Below are 6,209 nucleotides of genomic sequence, written 5' to 3'. Positions count from 1 at the left end.
GTGGATGCTAAGAATTTAGTTGTATTTTTAATAATGTAATATAGTCTCTCTTTTAAAAATGCTTTTAGGGATAGATGAGAAGTCTAGACAAGAACCTTGAGACAACAAAAACCCTCAGAAAAAAAACAAGAAATGACAAGGAAGCAACGCGTAGGACATGTTGGTGATGTGCATTCTCTCTTTGAACACTTTGATTTATTTTATTTAACGATTCATTCAAAGGCTTCTAGAGAATATTCTAAGAATATCTAGTGAGGTCATGTCTTTCTTTGAATCAGGTGAATCAGAGCAGAAAAAGCCACATAACCAGAGGTCCTTGTAGGCCTGTAACTGGCTTTTGCATGATTTCAAATGTGTAACTCAAAAACCACAAACTCTACTGAATGAAACTATAACAACACATCAAAACTCTTATTTCGCTTGGTTCAAACCATAATTTGAAACACTGAAGCAGACGTTTTGTGCGAGTAGGTGCAGAAATGTTTGTAGATTGCTGGTGCTTTTGTCTCCATGTGAGCAGACCAAACATGACTCGAGCGCACGGCTGTGAGGAATGCTCTCCGGACGCTGAGGATTTATTTGTTTTGTCAAAACTGTGCTACTTCGTAGATTTTACTGGATGTTACTGAAAGATATCAACCTAATGGCTACAGAAGTATTATTTATCTGGCATTTCTTACTGTTGGACATGTCTTACTATTTTCCAGCTGTGAATCAAAATCAATTAATCCTTTAATTTTTTTAAATTCTGTGTCCTGCATTCTCAATGAACTTTTTTTTTTTTATCTTTCTTTCTTTATTTTTCAGATTATAAAATGTTTTATATTATTGATTACACAGAAGCTTTAGTTTCAACCCAAGTGTTTTTCATTTACAAATCATAATAAGAAAGTATATGGAAAAATAAACTGCGACAGACTGACAACCTGTCCAGGGTGAACCCTGCCTCTTGCCCGAATCGTTCGCTGGAGACAGGCATCACCACCTCCCGACCCCACTAAAGACAAGGGTGTACAGAAAATGGATGGATGGATAAATAAATTCAGATCAGTAATATTTTATGAAATTTAGGTTGTGTTTTGCCTTTTGCCTCAGAACTGCAGTTTGTTAAGCGAAAGATAAAAAGGGAAGAAAAACAGAGAGAGAGAAAGAGAAAAAATAAACAGGAACAAATTCTCACCTTTTTCTTTCATCCTGTTTGAATTGCATATCTCCCAAAGGCACTGACGTCCTCTGAAAGCTAGAGGGCAGTATGATCCAGAAGTAGCCAAAATAAAAGGGCAGTTTGGCCACTGATGTTTCTAGGGAGAGTGCTGATATTTTTACATTTTTATCTGGCTCCTTTTCCCATCTTGAACTTTTAAAATTCAACTATTTAAAATAAGAATTTAATATAAAAATACTTTTTTTTAAAATAACTAGGTCTTTTGAGTACACAATGCAGCACTGTTCCAACCCTAGCCATGGCAAGAGAAGTACAGCAACGTTTTCAGCAGCTGTTTTCATAGTAAAGTTACATCACCTCAGACTGAACCAAGACAAATCAGTCCAGATGTGAAGACTTGACCTGCCAGATAAACTCTGACTCTTTCTGCAATGCACACATTGTCCTGCCCCGTTAAACGCTTTCACATACTTGCAGCTATTGTTGAGACAGTGCCTTGCAAAAATATATGCAAATTTTTCCATATTCCAGCCACAAACTTTATCAAATTCTATAGGAATTTAATGTGAAAGACCAACAGAAAGCAGTGGAAAACTGTTCATGTGTTTCAGTATTGATGCATATTCCTCTTTACTGTGATACTGTTAGATATTTTTTTGTAAAAAGCCTAGATTTTTTCCTTCTTCCAATCTAGTCCCACATTCTAAAGTACCATTCTAAACTTTTAATCCTGATTTATTTGCATATTTAGTAAATGCTGAAATTTGGGCTCAAAAAGTACCAGTAAGACTTTTTCAGATCTATTTATTATTGTCATTTTCCTACATTTTTCACAGCTTCAGAGAGCTCACATGTAGTGACCTAAAAGGCACATGTGATTTATTGCACGTGATTATTTAAAAGTCTGCTGGCAGAGGTTGATGGAGGGCCTTCGGAAATTATCAGCTTCTTCCCACTTAATGATTTAAGTGAATTTAATATTTTTAAATTCTTATGGATCTTGACTCGATCCATAAGAAAAATTACAATAAAGTAAATTGCAGTCTGTGGGTGTCATGTAACAAAACATGGGAAAGTTCAAGGCTTATGAGTATTCATCACCTGCCAGTTGGATTTCTCGGATGGTCAAATCATCATTGTAAGACCCACGCTTCAAGACTGAAAGCTTTAAGAGAAATAATTTCATGCAATTTTTCAGTTTTCAAATAGTTTCGTGCAGCAGTGTTTCATGGGCTCGACACACGGGGAGCGAACAACTACAGCGAAAAGCGATGTGTTGGGTTCAAAAGAAAAAAAAAAAATTGCTTTATGGAAGTTTCAGGGTGAAACTTGAACTTTCACCCTGAAACTTCCATAAAGCAATTTTTTTCTTTTTTGTAATTCCAATTTGCGCAATAATATGGTCAATGGAAAAGCAGCTATTGTTCAACTTTCTCGTATTGTGTGTACCTTTACGTGTACAAGCTCGAGAATTTAAATGCACAAAGTTTGTTGGTCGCTTGGCTGGAGGAGTTTAAGCGATTGTTGCCTCATTGTGCAAGTTCCATAAGAAATGAATGGAGGGTGAGAGATGTCGCTCACCATGTGTTGAGTCCTTAGACCAAGGGTCTCAAACTCCAGTCGTCAAGGGTCAGTGTTTTTAAATGTCTCTCTACTTCAGGCTCCAACACTAATTCGTTAACAGAGCCCTGTATAGATTGACTGCATGCTAGTGAGGTAGCTCAGACATTCCAGTGTAGGGCAAGAGACAAATCTAAAAGTTGCAGGACTCTTGTCCTCGAGGAGTACAGTTTGAGACCTCTGCCTTAGAGTGATACGTCTTACTTGGTCAACACTAAAAAACACAAATGCTGTATTGCCTCTTTGAGAGTCAGTCAAATAAGTTCATAGCTGCAGGCTAAGCAGAAATGATTATTGCTTATGTGACAGAACTGGTGCATAGTTGCACAAGAGGCATCAAACAATAAATCAAAACAGTCGTTGGAATAGTCAGGTAGACTTCTACCTGAAGATACATGTTCATGAACTCCCCTGAAGCCGAGTTCAACCCACAGGTTCATATGCCATACCAATGCTCTCCTTATATCCAAGTGTTGACAGCCTCTGGCTTTAGCAACTCTTTGAATTGATCGGGAGCTCTCTTTTCATGACTCCTGATGAAACGGCCACTTAGCATTCACTGACGGAGAACCTGTCATTCTGAAGACACGCAGGCACCGGAGGGACTCTGCGAGACCTAAAACAGGATGAGGCAAGTTCTCAAATTCCACCAGCGACGTCATCTGTGTCAAAGCTTCTGGTTGTGATGGAAGACTGCCGCCGGAGGCCTTTTGGGATAACAAGCTGTGTTTGCATTTTAGCCAATTAAGAGACAATCCCAAGACAAAAACTACGAACACAACAAAGGGCTACATTTGTTTTCTTTGTCTGAGCATCAATGTGCCTTGTTTCACTGATTAACAAGAGAAGTTCCCAACCACTGGCTTGTGCCAGGTATGTCCACGTACGTTAGCAACAACACTTTCACATCAACAGTGTATCATTTCAGACACGTCAGCAGGATTCAATAAATACCTTTGCAGTCTTTTCTTCTGACTCTTGTCCACTTTGTTACCCCAGAACCAAACATGGAGAAGCAGAATTCAGTTTTTATGCTCCACTACTCTGGAACAAACTTCCAGAAAACCTCAAAACTGCTGAAACACTGAGATCCTTTAAATCAAGGCGTAAGCCCCGCCTGTATAGAGCTGCTTTACAATACAATAATAACTGGAACATTGATTGATATATTTGACTGCATGAATAATTAATTAGGATTATTCTTGATGATGGATTTTGATTTTTGTTGCTTGTGTCATAATTGGTGACTATATCATGTTTTTGTACTGTAAAGCACTTTGAATTGCATTAATAAAATGTGCGATAAAAATAAACTTGACTTAAAACGTTAGCTCGTGTTCTGAACGTTGGATGTCCAGGTTATTATGCCTTAAAAGCTTTTATTACTAAAGCTGTGAAAATAATTGAATTGAATTTAACTGGGCCACATCACCCTGACCCCAAATCTGATCTGATTCTAATTTAAAACCTTTAATGATACATTAATGAGAGACAGGTTTGCGAAAAACATGCCAGAATCATAACTTTTTGAGATGCAGCATTTTGTGGTCTCATTTCCAGAGTTGACCTCCCTTACAGAATTTCCCCTTTCCTGAATGATGTGTCACATAAATCAGCAGGCCGGACTCCCTGTTGCTTTCCAACTCAGCCAGTTTACTTTGGAGCAACAGACAGCCAGATGTGTGTCAGGGGGGGGATGCCTTTACTCGAAAGGACTAAATTTATTAGTCATCTAGTCCCAAAAGTAGCAGGGAAACACACCCTGAAGGCCTCTGATGATCTAAAACAAGCACACAGTTTGGATCTCTCACTGCTAGTTTTGCAATGGTTGCCTTTTTTTGGCTTGTTGAGCTGTTTGTCCATCAGATAGCGTCTGTCTGTGAGGCAGCTGGATAAGTGGCCTCCACATGCCCAGTAAACCGATAAGAACCCAGACAGAAAGCTGCTGGGGTTTTTGTTTGTGACTGTAACTAAGGATTATCTGAAACATCCCACAAATCCTACAGATAGCTCATGGAAAACACAGAGATAAAGCACTGACATAAATCAGCAGGGGCGCGTCCAGAAAGTTTGGCCCCCATTTGCTCAACTGACTTATTTTGACATTATGAAGGTGGACATTACCCCGGTGGCGCCATTGCATTTTATTTGATTAATCATTTGAAGCAGACCTCTAGATGAGGTCTGCTTCAAATGACCTCATGTAGATCTAGATTTTCCTAGAAATGTTCTTTTCATGAACTTGTGGAAATATGTATTAATTTATGTAATTTTTAAAATGTTTATTTTCAAAATTAAATGTTTAGTTTCAAAACGCGATTAAATAAAATACTGCGTTTATGTCTTTCATAACAAATATTTTTAAATTGAGAGAAATTACTCGTTCATTTGGTATGCCCAAATAGTGAAAAAGAAGAACAAACAGTATATATATATTTTGTCCCATTTTTTGATTATATGGTCATAATAAAATTAAGTAATTTTACTCTTTGAAAATATCTCCAGCTTGTCCTTGCAGACGCCCACTGATTGCACTAATGAAGCTACAAGATGCTACATTGTAATCGGTGTATTGCATCGTCTTTTCAACTCTATCACAGGCAAAACGAATAACGACATAAATGTTCACAAAATGCCAAACAATGTATTTTCTCAAAACAGAAACATGCAGAAACAACTGCAAACACGTGAAAATTATCCCAAACATAATGTATTTTGTGTTACATTTACAAAACTCCCAGATTTCGGAGAGACCTTGGAGGGAACACAAAATGGTAACAAGAAATTGTGAGGATGTGAGAAAATAATTGAACAAAAGCATTATTCTTTTCCTCAACAAAATAACAAGGAATAAGATATTTTTCACAAATGTATAAGAAGCAGAATTCTGAAGTTACTGCTGAATATTCTACTGAGTTTCATAGAACGCTGCTTGAAGCAGGGATTAGAACCAGTCTTGAAGAAGGGAAATGGAAAGCTAAATGGGCTGCCCACTGGGAGCTTCGCAGCCAGAAATAGAGACAACAGATCTAAAATCTTGCTCATGCATAAACTCTTTATCAGAATGTGCCTAAGATTACATAAAACAGTACAAAAGAGAAAACTGCACCTATCTAACACACTTTTGAGCTAAAAGGCTTTAGTTTAATCTTATTAAAACATCTTGGAACTACATCTGGGACACCCAGCACTCAACCCCCCAGAGCGTTAACCCCTCACTTACTGAAACAGAGGTTTTCCAGGTCAAAGTTTGGGATTTGTGTTTTATTCGGGGAAGTTTCCTGTTTACAGTCAGCAGTTATCTGGGGATTTCCAATCAAGTTGTAAAAGGTTAATGTTGAGGGTCATTTTCTGGCAGGACAACTAATAGTTTTTTTTGTTGTTTTTTTTACAGATGTCTGTACTTTACTGCACTGTAAAAGGA

The sequence above is a fragment of the Xiphophorus couchianus genome, chromosome 14, assembly GCF_001444195.1.
Source record: "Xiphophorus couchianus chromosome 14, X_couchianus-1.0, whole genome shotgun sequence".
In the NCBI taxonomy this organism is placed as follows: Eukaryota; Metazoa; Chordata; class Actinopteri; order Cyprinodontiformes; family Poeciliidae; genus Xiphophorus; species Xiphophorus couchianus.
The sequence above is the reverse complement of the archived record's forward strand: the minus strand, read 5'-3'. Positions refer to the sequence as shown.